Source organism: Lepidochelys kempii, chromosome 1, assembly GCF_965140285.1.
Source record: "Lepidochelys kempii isolate rLepKem1 chromosome 1, rLepKem1.hap1, whole genome shotgun sequence".
Taxonomy (NCBI): Eukaryota; Metazoa; Chordata; order Testudines; family Cheloniidae; genus Lepidochelys; species Lepidochelys kempii.
In genome coordinates, this window is record NC_136380.1 from 280,265,792 (window position 1) to 280,278,511 (window position 12,720).

The 12,720-nt window shown below is 44.5% G+C and overlaps 1 pseudogene; it reads right to left on the reverse strand.

The window, feature by feature from the left end:
- Window positions 1-8,540: 8,540 nt before the first annotated feature.
- On the reverse strand, window positions 8,541-9,038 carry LOC140906728 (small ribosomal subunit protein uS19 pseudogene; annotated as a pseudogene).
- Window positions 9,039-12,720: the final 3,682 nt, after the last annotated feature.

Sequence of the window (12,720 nt, forward strand, 5' to 3'; positions counted from 1 at the left end):
GAGCCTGAAGATATATTGTGGAGCAGTTTGACGCGGAGCAGTGTGTGGATGGCAGGAGCTGCTTGTGGGCCGTGGAGCTGAGTGAAGGAGTTCGTGGGGCGGCTGGCGGAGCGGAGCGCAGCTGAGCGAAGGAGTTCGTGGGGCGGCTGGTGGAGCGGAGCGCAGCTGAGCGAAGGAGTTCGTGGGGCGGCTGGTGGAGCGGAGTGCAGCTGAGCGAAGGAGTTTTGTGGGGCGGCTGGCGGAGCGGAGCGCCGCTATGGAGCTATGGGGCGGTCAGCTTCAGATCACGTAAGGTGCCTCTTACCCCCGTCCCATTTCCACCCAGGTTGGGAGGTAAAGCTCCGCAGATAAACTTTCGAACTCTGGGGCTGCCCTGACCAGGGACAGAGACTTTTGGGGCATTGGACTTTTGGGGTTGCTGGACTCAAGAACCAAAGGGAAAAGGGCATGCCCCAATTTGCCTGGGGTGGGGTTGTTTTTGCTCATGGGTTGTGTTATGAATCCGGTTGGTGGTGTTTCCCCAACATAATGCCACATTGTTTCTCTCTGTTATTAAAAGACTTTTGCTACACTCAGACTATGTGCTTGCGAGAGGGGAAGTATTGCCTCTTGGAGGCGCCCAGCGGGGGTGGTATATATTTGTCCCAGGTCACTGGGTGGGGGCTCGAGCCGGTTTGCATTGTGTTATTGGAATGGAACCCCTAGATATTGAACCCGGCCCTTGTTGCTGCCAACTCTGACGGGCAGAAGGGTTACACTAATTATAGTAAGGGGAAAGTGGGAGGGAAAAATAACTTCTATTTTAATTGTATGCTTTGAATGTTTTGATTTTACCCAAACTGTTCTAGTTAAATTATCTCAACTAGTTGGATTTACCAACTTTTTCTTTAAAGGTAGTAATGCGGAAAGAGTCATTCCTATTTTGCTGTTCTCGGTTTTGTATTTTCTTGTAATGCGGTTTTCTTTCAATCTATACACTTAACTAAGTGATTGGTGAATCAGTTAGCGGACTGGCTAGCAGTGATTTCAGCCAAGGAAGAGTCTGCATGGATTCCAACTGAAGATTCCTACAAGCAAGTGGAGGGAAGATGTTGTTTTAGACTCAGCAGACTATAAGACTTGGTGATCAAAGACTCTAACTGAGACTTAGGTGAACAAAACCTAAGCTTTGGGAACTTTCAGTTTCGTCTCACTGTATTTCTGCGGGGACTGAACTGTTCAGATTTTAATTTGTTTTCTTTATTTATATTTATGCTTTATTGTGAAGGTAATGTCTCTGGATTATAAAATAGCCATGTTATGCTATAAAATTAGATTTGTTTCTGTATCATAAGATTTTATAAAGGTATTTAATTAAATTTAAATTCTTTAGTTTCTTTTGGGATTTGGTTGTGGGGAGGTTGACCCTGTGCAATCCTTGCTGAAAATCCTTCGAGACTGGACTTTGGGTCTCCAGCTACTTTCTGTGGGAGTTGTTCGTTTGTTTGTTTAAGGCACTGGAGATGAGAAATGAAGTGAACTCTAGCCCACCCAAAGGTTACATCAGCACATTTGTTTCTTGACAGCAAGGAAAGATGCCAGGTAATCATACTTGAGCACTGCTCTTGCAGCCTGAAATGTCCAAAGCTGGGCTGTCTGTGGGGATAATTATCCTCTGTGCCTGGGGCAGCAGCCACCTCCCCCTCCTCAGCAGTTGTGTGTCTACTGGTGTCGCAAGGGGTTTGTTCCTGCCTTTGTAACATGTCAACATGTGAAGGTGAATGGCCGATCATGATGAAATTTGCAGCAAGCATCTTCTGACTTAAGCCCAGAGCTTCCTTTCCCTAAGCGTGTTTCAGACAAGCTGTTTGTTTCAGGAAAATTATTTTGAAAAAAGTGCTGCAGAAGCTCGCATCCCTGGTATTGGATCTGCCAGATACACTTGTGCATTCCTACTGGCTGAGCAAAGAGTAGCCATCCCGGGGAGGGATGGGAGAATAACGAGCTACGTTGCTCCTGGCTGGTGAGGGGATGGGTGGGAGAGGAGTAAGCAATGCAAGCAGCCTGTGTCACTCTCTCGCTCCCAACTGGTGAGGGGAGGAGGCTGAGGAGGAAGTAGCATCATGGTATGAAACTTGGGGGAGGGGTTTCAGCCTCCCTCTGCCCTACTTAAATGGCACATGTGCCAGATCACCTTGCGACCGAGTACATCAATTGGAAGGGGTACTTCTCCATGGTTTTGCAGGCGCTTGTGGATCACCACGGGCTTTTCACTGGCATTAACACAGGGTGATCTGGAAAGGTGCATGACACATGTATCTTTAGGAACACTGGCCTGTACAGAAAGCTGCAAGCAGGGACTTTCTTTCCAGACCAGAAGATCACCATAGGGGAAGTCAAAATGACCATTGTGATCCTGGGAGAACCAGCGTACCCCCTTAATGCCATGGCTCATGAAGCCGTACACAGGAAACCTAGGCAGCAGTAGGGAGTAGTTCAACAACAGGCTGAGCAAGTGCAGAATGGCAGTTGAATGTGTGTTTGGCCAATTAAAGGCATGCTGGCGATGTCTATATGGCAGGCTAGACTGGAATGAGGAAAATATACCCATGCTTATAGCCGCATATTGTACGCTGCATAATATTTGTGAAGGGAAGGGCGAAAGGTTTACTCAGGGGTGGACTGCCAAGGCACAAGGCCTGGCTGCTGATTTTGAGCAGCCAGACACCAAGGCTATTAGAGGGGGTGTAACATGGGCTATAAGAATCAGGGATGCCTTGAGACAACGCTTTGAAGAGGAAAAATAGTAACATTTGCTGCTATAATTGGGACTGCCATGGTTAATTACATTTTATAGGCTAGGAAGCAGTTGTGATTGATAAGGCCTAGGATCTAATGAAAGGAACTAAATAAAATGCCTGTTGATTGTAGATGCCATGAGGTATCATACCTTGCGACTAAACAAATAAAGACTGCTTATGATTCAAAATTGTTCGCTTTTATTGACAAATAGACCACACGGATGGACACACACGCACACAGTGTTGGTGGGGGAGAAGGTACCGGGTGGGGGCTGAATTTCATAGCTGAGTATAGGTCCAGCTTTCATTTGAAAAGCTGCTTGCGGGGGGTGGAGTGGAAAGCACGAAGTGCAAGAAGGTGGAAAGGAATGTGCAGGGGGAGTTTGCGGAGTTCATGGGAAAGAGTTCTGAAGGGGAGTGTGGGCCGGCATGGGTCTGCAGGGCTACGAGAGTCTGGAGCATGTCGGTTTGATGCTCCAGAACTTTAATCAGCCTCCCTGCAGCATCCCTGTTCTATTCTTTTTCCTGCTTTTCACTTTCCCTCCACTTCTTAGGTTCAGTGCTTTCTGCATCTAACTACTGCAGCGCCACCCTGAAAATATCTTCCCTTATCATCTCAGCCATTTTCTTATCTTGCACTCTGCTGCTGTTGGAGGCTTGGTTCTCAAGGTCAAGCCTGGAGAGACATAATTAACAATAAACAGAAGTGCTATTGTCAAACTACATGCAGAGCATTGAAACAGTAACATTAATACACTGCTGGTAATATACCTGTCACTTCCTCAGTAAACCTAGGAAAGCACACATAAGGCAAAAGACCCCAAGAATGGTGAGTGAAGCCAGGGGCAGGGACCTTGTGTATTGCAGAAAAGGAATCTGAAAAGGGCATGGGGCACTTATGGGGGGTAACACTCTAAACCAGCGCTTCCCAAACTTGTTCCGCCACTTGTGCGGGGAAAGCCCCTGGCAGGCCAGGCTGGTTTGTTTACCTGCCGCCTCCGCAGGTTCGGTCGATCGCGGCTCCAGGCCAATGGGAGCTACTGGAAGTGGCAGCCAGTAAGTCTCTCGGCTTGCACCACTTCCAGCAGCTCCCATTGGCCTGGAGTAGCAAACCGCGGCCACTGGGAGCCACGATCGGCCGAACCTGCGGACGCGGTAGGTAAACGAACCGGCCCACCGGAGGCTTTCCCCGCACAAGTGGTGGAACAAGTTTGGGCACCACTGCTCTACCCTTTTCCACAGGCGGTGGCCACTATGGGAGATATCTCACTTCTGAGGGTAAGGAGGGAATCAAGGGTGCATCTGCTACACACTTGCAGCTTCCACCCCGGTCCCTATGCTGCTCGTCTGTGTGCAGCTTTGGTCCCTGCCCAAGTGATTGCAGAGTGGCATGGGAAAGTGTCTCTCAATGGGGCAAGGAACAAAGCAGCCCGGCCAAGGAACCTTTGGCAGCTGATTGCTGAATACCTTCAGGAAAGTTTCCTAGAGAGCAGTATGGAGGATTCCTGTGAAATCTCAGAGTGCATCAACTCCCTGTTCTGCCATACTGCCTAGCTGTGTGAGGAAATGCCCAGCACACAGAAACAAAGCCAGCCTTCTACATTTCTCTACCCTCAACATGCTTCAGAAAGTCACACACTAAAACCACTTGCCAGGGGTTTCCTCTCCTGCTTGTGGCTCACCAGAGAGCGAGTGCAGAGACTGGCTGGACACCTCTGGAGTGGAGAACAGCTCCTGACTAGATGCATCACAGGGCTCCACAGCTTCTTCAGCCTCTACCTCTTCATCAATGACTTCCTCCTCTGGGTTAGATCCACTTTCCAGTGGCTCCAGACCTGCCGAAGTATCCACGGTGCTCTTTGCAGTGGAGGTTGGGTCACCACCTAGCATAGCGTCCAACTCCTTATAAAAATGGCAGGTGTGGGACACAGCCTTGGAGCGACGGTTTGTCTCTCTCGCCTTGTGGTAGGCGTTCTTCAGCTCCTTCACCTTTGCTTTGCACTGCAGCGTGTCCCGGTCATATCCCTTTTCATGCAGGCTGCGCACAATCTGGCCGTAGGTATTGAAATTCCTGGGACTAGACAGCCTCCTCTCCCCAAACACTTATCAGATCCAGTAGCTATGCAGTGGTCCAAGCAGGACATCCTTTGCTGTGTGAAACAGCCATAGTCTGCTGGGAAGATGTGATTTGAGCTCTGCATACCGAGCAAACAGGAAGGAAATTTCAAAATTCCTGGGGCTTTAAACGGGGAGGTGTGGAAGGTGATTTACCTGGCGTCAGGGCAGCAGAGTTAAAAATGCTGACCAGAGTGGTCAGGATGGGAATTGTGGATAAGTTTATGGAGGAGATGGTATGATGGGATAACATGATTTTGGTAATTAATTGATCTTTAAATATGCATGGTAAATAGGCCCAATGGCCTGTGATGGGATGTTAGATGGGGTGGGATCTGAGATACAACAGAAAATTCTTTCCTGGGTATCTGGCTGGTGAATCTTGCCCATATGCTCAGGGTTTAGCTGATCGCCATATTTGCGGTCGGGAAGGAATTTTCCTGCAGGGCAGATTGGAAGAGGCCCTGGAGGTTTTTCGCCTTCCTCTGTAGCATGGGGCATGGGTCACTTGCTGGAGGATTCTCTGCTCCTTGAAGTCTTTTTAAACTACGATTTGAGGACTTCAATAGCTCAGACATAGGTGAGAGGTTTTTCGCAGGAAAGGGTAGGTGAGATTCTGTGGCCTGCATTGTACAGGAGGTCAGACTAGATGATCATAATGGTCCCTTCTGACCTTAGTATCTATGAATCTATGGGGAAAAAACCTTCCGGAGGCCAATGACAGCACTAAAATCAAGCACAGTGTCTACACTGGCACTACGGCGCTAAAGCCTCAGCACAAAAGGTCTTATGACTCTTGTCGGAGTAGTTTTATTACAGCGCTGCAACTGAGGCGTTTCAGCACAAAAAGTGGCTTTGCAGTGTGTACACCTCTCCTGTTTCGTCGCCAAAAGTTGCCTTTTGGCAGAAAAACTTGCCAGTGTAGACCAGGCCTAATTTATTTTAAAGCTTTAGGATTCTGTTTGTTCTGAGCAAAAAGGTATCGTAAAAAAAGCACTGATTGTAACACGAGTGTGGCAAAACACATATAGCACCTTGTGTCCATGCACAATAGCTATCTCAGGTACCTTACAAATGTTACACCAGTTGGTTGCAATGTTAGGGAAGAGATCTTTAGCTCAGATCCTGGTGAACTAGAGCAGTCTACAACTGGTACAACCAGTCCTCCTAACTCCATCCTAGAATTCAGTGGATCTGACCCAACAATTACTGCTCCCAGCAACAGTGCTAGGCATTATGGAATAAGTACTTCAGGAGTCTCAGAATGCACTGGGCAAGTAGTTCTGCAGTCCCAGTCTTCTAAGGTGCTGTTCAACGTTGCTGTGTGGACATGCAAAAGATGCAACGCGCTATTTTGTGTAATTAATAATCCCGATGCAGTCTTCTTGCTTAGTGCAGAAACACTCCTGAGGGAACAGAAGATGCAGCACAACCTCCTTCACAGCCTGAGTGAATTACTCAATCAAAGTCTTCAAAATCCTGTTAATTTCTGCCATTTTGATAACTATAACACCTTTTTCACCATCTGTTATTGCTGCTATAGATTTAAATCTGGTAGGGGCTTGCCGGATTTAGTCTTTTCTTATGGTGACTGTATAACAGATAAAGATGCCTTTGATTGACACAGAATTTTAAAGGAGCTGTGGCCAATGACACTTCATTATTGTATGTAATACATTTTCAAAACCTGCTTAAATTGCTGAATCTACTGGCATAAAAATACCTAAATATATTTAAAATGAACTTTATAAACTAATAGATAATTGCAGTTATACCATTCAGAATCACATTTTCACCAGGCCTTGGGCTACAGGCCTATAGCGTGACAGCAAAGGGTGAAAATTTGTTTATAGAAATAATGAAGTTCTGTGTAGATAACCTATTCCTAACAAGAAGTGTTTGTCAACAGCAATTCCACCATGGACTGTGGTAATGTAAAAGCTCATAAATAAAGCAGGTTTGCACTAGGTGAGTACATGGATGGGAGACCTCCAGAGAACACCTAGGATACTACAAGAAGGGGTGTAGCTGGTACTCAGCAATCTGAATAAAAAAATTATCCAATACCAAAGTCTGCTTCTTAGGGGTACAGTGCTGCTGAAGGTGATATCTCAGAAACCCACATTTTTTTCCAGTGTAAGCTCTCTGGGGCAGGGACCATCTCTTTGTTCTGTGTGTGTTCAGCACGCAGCACAGTGGGGGGTGGCCTATGACTATGAAAAATTGGAAAGAGTCCAGCGAAGGGCAACAAAAATGAGGGACTGGAACACATGACTTATGAGGAGAGGCTGAGGGAACTGGGATTGTTTAGTCTGCAGAAGAGGAGAATGAGGAGGGATTTGATAGCTGCTTTCAACTGCCTGAAAGGGGGTTCCAAAGAGGACGGATCTAGACTGTTCTCAGCGGTAGCTGATGACAGAACAAAGAGTAATGGTCTCAAATTGCAGTGGGGGAGGTTTAGGTTGGATATTAGGAAAAACTTTTTCACTAGAAGGGTGGTGAAACACTGGAATGCGTTACCTAGGGTGGAATCTCCTTCCTTAGATATTTTTAAGGTCAGGCTTGACAAAGCTCTGGCTGGGATGATTTAGTTGGGGGTTGGTCCTGCTTTGAGCAGGGGGTTGGACTAGATGACCTCCTGAGGTCCCTTCCAACCCTGATATTCTATGATGGGGGCTCCTAAGAGCTACTACAATAGAAATAATTAATATAAGTCATTAAAGACCCCATGACACTCTTTTTTTTTGCAAAAGATGAAGGGTTGGCCCCTGTAACTTGGCTAATTGCATTTAGCCTAGGAGAGCATTCCGCTGCAATTCAAATTAGATATGATCTTCTTCAGAAATTGTGTTACCAAGTAGGAGGTGGAGCCAGTGACATTGGCCAGTCACTTAGGAGGGAACTTTCGGCACCCTGGTGAAGTATGTAGCAAGAGGCTTGCTCCCGCTATGTGCTCGGGAGGCCCAAAAGGCATTGTACACAATAAGACTGCCGCCCAGTGCCCCTGTTGTGGGAGCTCCAGCCCACTCCTAAGTTCTGGCTGGTGCCTTCATGACACAACGGAGCCTTTCTCCATTGCTACACCTTCTATGAATTTGCTTTCCTTTCTGCGTGCGTGTGTGTGTGTGTGTTTTCACATATGCTTCTTGGTATGGATTGCATCTTGCCAGTCTTCAAAGCCACAGACTCCTCAGACATAGGTTCTAAATTAAGTTGTGCTTCCTTCACTATGTCTTCCTCTCTTACTGGACTCAGTGGGCCAGATGCAGTCAAAATTTCCATGGGTCCTTCTGCCCCTCAAGCCCTGAAAAATTAATTAACAGGGGATTGGACTGACATCCTCAGAGTTCTTATTGGGTCTGACTTTATGAAGCTACTCGATCTTTGACAGCTTCAGTAACTGTACTCTTGCTCTAACTTTCCAACTCAGCCATTGAGCCATTATCGGGTTTTATGGAGTCTCTAGAAATGGATGAGAGAAGTTTGTGGCAAAGATTACAAAAGAAAGTCGTCTTGTTGTGGTAAATTTCTCTGTGTGTAAAACTTTTGTGACTTCCTTGATTCTTCTTATACCTACAGAAAGACTTGAGATTGTTCAAATTGTTTAGCAGAGGAATAAGAGAAAGCAGATCATTTGTGTTTTTTCTGTGGGCAGGAGCATTTTCTTTATTTACATATAGAAAACATTTTCCCGAAGCATCATTTACTTCAGAGGAATGAACCTAGATGAGTGGGTGGCACTGATACCAGGTCCGCTATGCTTCACTGGCTTGTAAGTGATGGAAAACTTGCCCAGGTAGTGGCTAATCATCTCAGGCTTGATTTCCACCTGGTTGAAGGTTTTGCCGTTGTATATGCCAACCAGGCTGCCCACCATCTTGGGGAGGATGATCATGTCGTGCAGGTGAGTTTTGACTACCTCTGGCTTCTCCATGGGGGAGGGGCCTCCATCGTGGCCTTGCAAAGGCGCTTCAGGAGGGAATTCTGCTTACGACACAGGATACAGTTCAGACGCCTGCAATGGCGAGCACTGTACAGCTGCATCAGCTGCTCGTAAGACATATCGAGGAGCTGATCCAGATCAACACCTCTGTAGGTGAATTTCCTAAAGGTCTGTTTCTTCTTCTGTTTGACTTCCGCCATCTTAATAGAATCACTTTGGTGGTGGTGGTTTGTTTTTCAGATTGGAAGACTTGGCCAATATACTGTTACTATGCTGGTTTTCTCAGGAGTTTTTAGATGGATAGTTACATCAGATGTAACTATCCAGTAGTAGGAGTTTCTTACTGGGGTTTAGTAACGGGAAGAATCTGTGATGATTGATCCCATATTAGGGTCTTGTATGATTTTATATTTTTAATTATGCTTAAGATTGAAACTCAGTTTGATTTCAGACCTGTAGGCTATGGCAGTATGTTGGTATGATGGACATCATGGAAATATATAAAGGGAGGTGGGGAAGTATGAACATTTATGATGAACTAAAATGAAAAGGTTGCAACTTTGACTTCTAACATCAAATCCAAGCTGAATGTGCCTGTATTATATATAAAGAGGAAATGTGCTACAGTACTAGGACCTTCCGAGTATGCATTCCTGCTGGCACCACATAGAGAAAACCATGAATGACAGCTACCACTTCCAACCTATGGACACAGCCCCACTCCCACTGAAATCCATAGGCGTTTTTCTATCAACTTCAGTGGAGCTGGATTGGTTCTTGTGCGTGTCAAAAAAGGTATCATCTCTTTTCCTTCTCTAACCATAAACCATCCGTCCCCTTTGAAATCAGTAGAGCTCACCTGCTTATGTTAGATAACATTTACTCTAGCATTAAAAAAAAAATAAAAAAATAATAATTTCTTTGCTGCTTCATTATGCAAGGTAGCATATCACTGATATATATATATATAATACAAAACCCACAAAAAATATTATGTGCTTGAATAAAACAAGTTACTGGGATGCCTCTACTGATGAGATTTGCATTTCTGCCTTCTGCCGTTTACATCATATTGAAAAGCTAAAAGTATGTTTGTTCAGCAGCAAAAATTAGTCAAAGGGGATAAGAATAGTAGCCTACATTGTAAGTTAATTATTTCATTAAAAAGATGGAATTACCGAGTCAAACATATTCCAAGAAATCTAATATAATGAGTCTCGGATGCTTTTGGAAAAGAAAAAATTAAATTATATGGATCTGACCCAGAACCCAACTATAAAGTAGGTGCTTTGGGGTGGAGAGGTTGATCAGCTAACTGGTTATATCTTGCTTGTTCTTTTAGTCTGGCTTCATTTACCTGAAGGAAGAAATTTGTAACAGAAGAAACACAGTGAAATGTTTGTTTCTTTGTTGCTAGACAACTTATTAGTTTTGATTTGGTTTCCAATCCTTTTTAAAGCACTAGGATAGTAAATAATATTAAGGAAAGCAAAATATATTCCCTCTTTCAAGTGAATATAAGGTATTTGAGGGCCAGTTGTCTAAATAAAATCACAGTTACTAATAAGCACAAATTTTATTAATTGTTTTCAATACCGCTTGTATTGTATTGACTCCAGGTCTGGGCAATATAACCTAAATCAGAATTGCCAGCATTTGAAAAAATGTTTCAAGGGACAATTCTTTAAAAGATCTAGGGAGTTGCTATGCCACGAGCTGCCACTGAGTTTGGGTTTTTTTAAAGTATTTCTTTATTAATTTTTCAAGCGGGGGGGAAAAGACATTTATATTAATGCAACAATCATTACTGACTTCAGGAGAGAGGAGTGCATTTTTTTCTCTTATCTTATGCTTCTGTTGTCTTTTTAACTTTTGTTTTTCCTCTGATGTTTTCCCCTTTGACAGAAAAGAGGCTTAATGCTGGATCACAAGGTGTATTAGTTACAAATGGAATCTGTAGAAGGTTGTTAGTAATTACATGTATGAAAGACACATGTCACAATCGCATCACTGCATCCATGTGACACCAAATATTAATCAATGTAATAACTATAAGTCCCATTTAAATCAGTGTAAGAGTGTCCACACTGTTGAAGATGATGAGTGGGGAGATGTCTGTCTGCACAGCTTTGCTAAGATTCTCCTTGCACACATGCAGAGTGTTGGGTTTTGAGCCTGGGGAGGGCCTGTCTACACACAAACTTGCACCAGTTTCACTATAATGGGTTTTTTAATCAATCTAATTAAACCTGTGATGACTCCTCCATGGGCACTATTAAAGCAATTGAAATCTGGCTTCTATCAATTTAGCTAAACCACAAGTTGCATGTAGGCAAGCCCTGACCCTACCCAACTCTGTGCTTGTGTCCAGGGAGGTTCCGCAAAGCTGTGCAGCAAACTGCATCAGTTCTACTGCAATCGGGGCTTCTCTGGGAAGGAAGGGAGAACAGGACTTGTCCTTATGTGAACTGTACATAAGAAGGTTTCAGTTCCATCTAGGGGCTCTTGTACTGACATAAAGAACCTCTGAGATGGAATTACAGCATCAATGTAGGTACCTTTTTGAGAACACATTTTTAACTGAGTAGTTTCCAAGATACCCTCCCACTTTATTAGTCAAAAACCTGAAAAATAAGCACATCCAAACACTGCAAAAGCAGAGTCAGTGTGCACCTGTATTCTGACCAGCAGCCATCCAAAGCACAGTCCCTCTGACTTCAGTAACTCAGCCAGAGGTTATGGGTCTATCTATCCCAGGAGTAGGTGGGTGAGGTTCTGCAATGTGCAGGAGGTTAGACTAGATGATCATAATGGTCCCTTCTGGCCTTATAGTCTGAGTTTATTTCTCCGAGAAGCAAGGGCCATCTGCATTGAAGGAAAGTGAGCTGTGCCTAGAGGCCATACCAGGTCAGGTGAGACTCACGCAAAAATATGCACATCGCATTGACTGACACCACATCCTTATCCCACACCCATCTACCACAGCTTCTGTGGGAGAAGGCCTGCAGACCAGTCTCTCACTGGATTTTAGGGACAACCAAAATTGGGGAAACCATCCCAAACCCCTATTGCTGGGTGTAAGTTTTCAAGTGGGTGCCTATCCTCAATGCCTTTCAGCATTTTCCCCTATGACTTTTGTCCATCTCTCCATCCCTTTCTGTGTCTCCTATCATGTGGTGTTTTCCCCCTTAACTCCCATATCTTTGGCCCTCCCCTCACTATCCTCCAACTTAATGATTTCTTTATAAAGAATTATTTTCATTCTCTAAATATCATAAGCACATGTGTGACATTGCTTTATTATGATCTCAGTGCTTAGCAGTAAGTACACAGATCTATTTTTCTCCATTTTTATAACAGTTGGTTAATAGTATGTGCATTTATACTGGACAGCAACATGGTCAGAAACTTTATCAGACAACGACATTCCTTTTCGGAGAATGCCCGTTTTGTAAAAAGGAATGTAGTGCTGTAAAGCTGGGGTTCCCAAACTGCGGTACATGAGCTTGACATTCCATCTATTCACGTCTTGGCAATTTTTAAAGAAGGTGGTACATGAACCAATAAAGTTTGGGAGCCACTGCTATAAACATTGATTAGTGTGTCTGATGGAGAGACAGCTGGGGCACCAACTTTGAATTTTTGCTGTAGCCTACTCCATATCTTATACAGTAACTGTGAACTGATGAACATTACTTAGATTCCTCAGAGAACATTTGAAGCAAGGTGCCGAGAAACTGTAGGTATGCAATTCTTATTATCTGTAGGATACATATATTGTATGCCTGATTCCCTACATAGGGCGTTGAAACCATTTTCCTAGTTGCTGTCTGTAAAAGCTGTGATTCCTAGAAATGAAGTACCACATGTACTTTGGAGAGT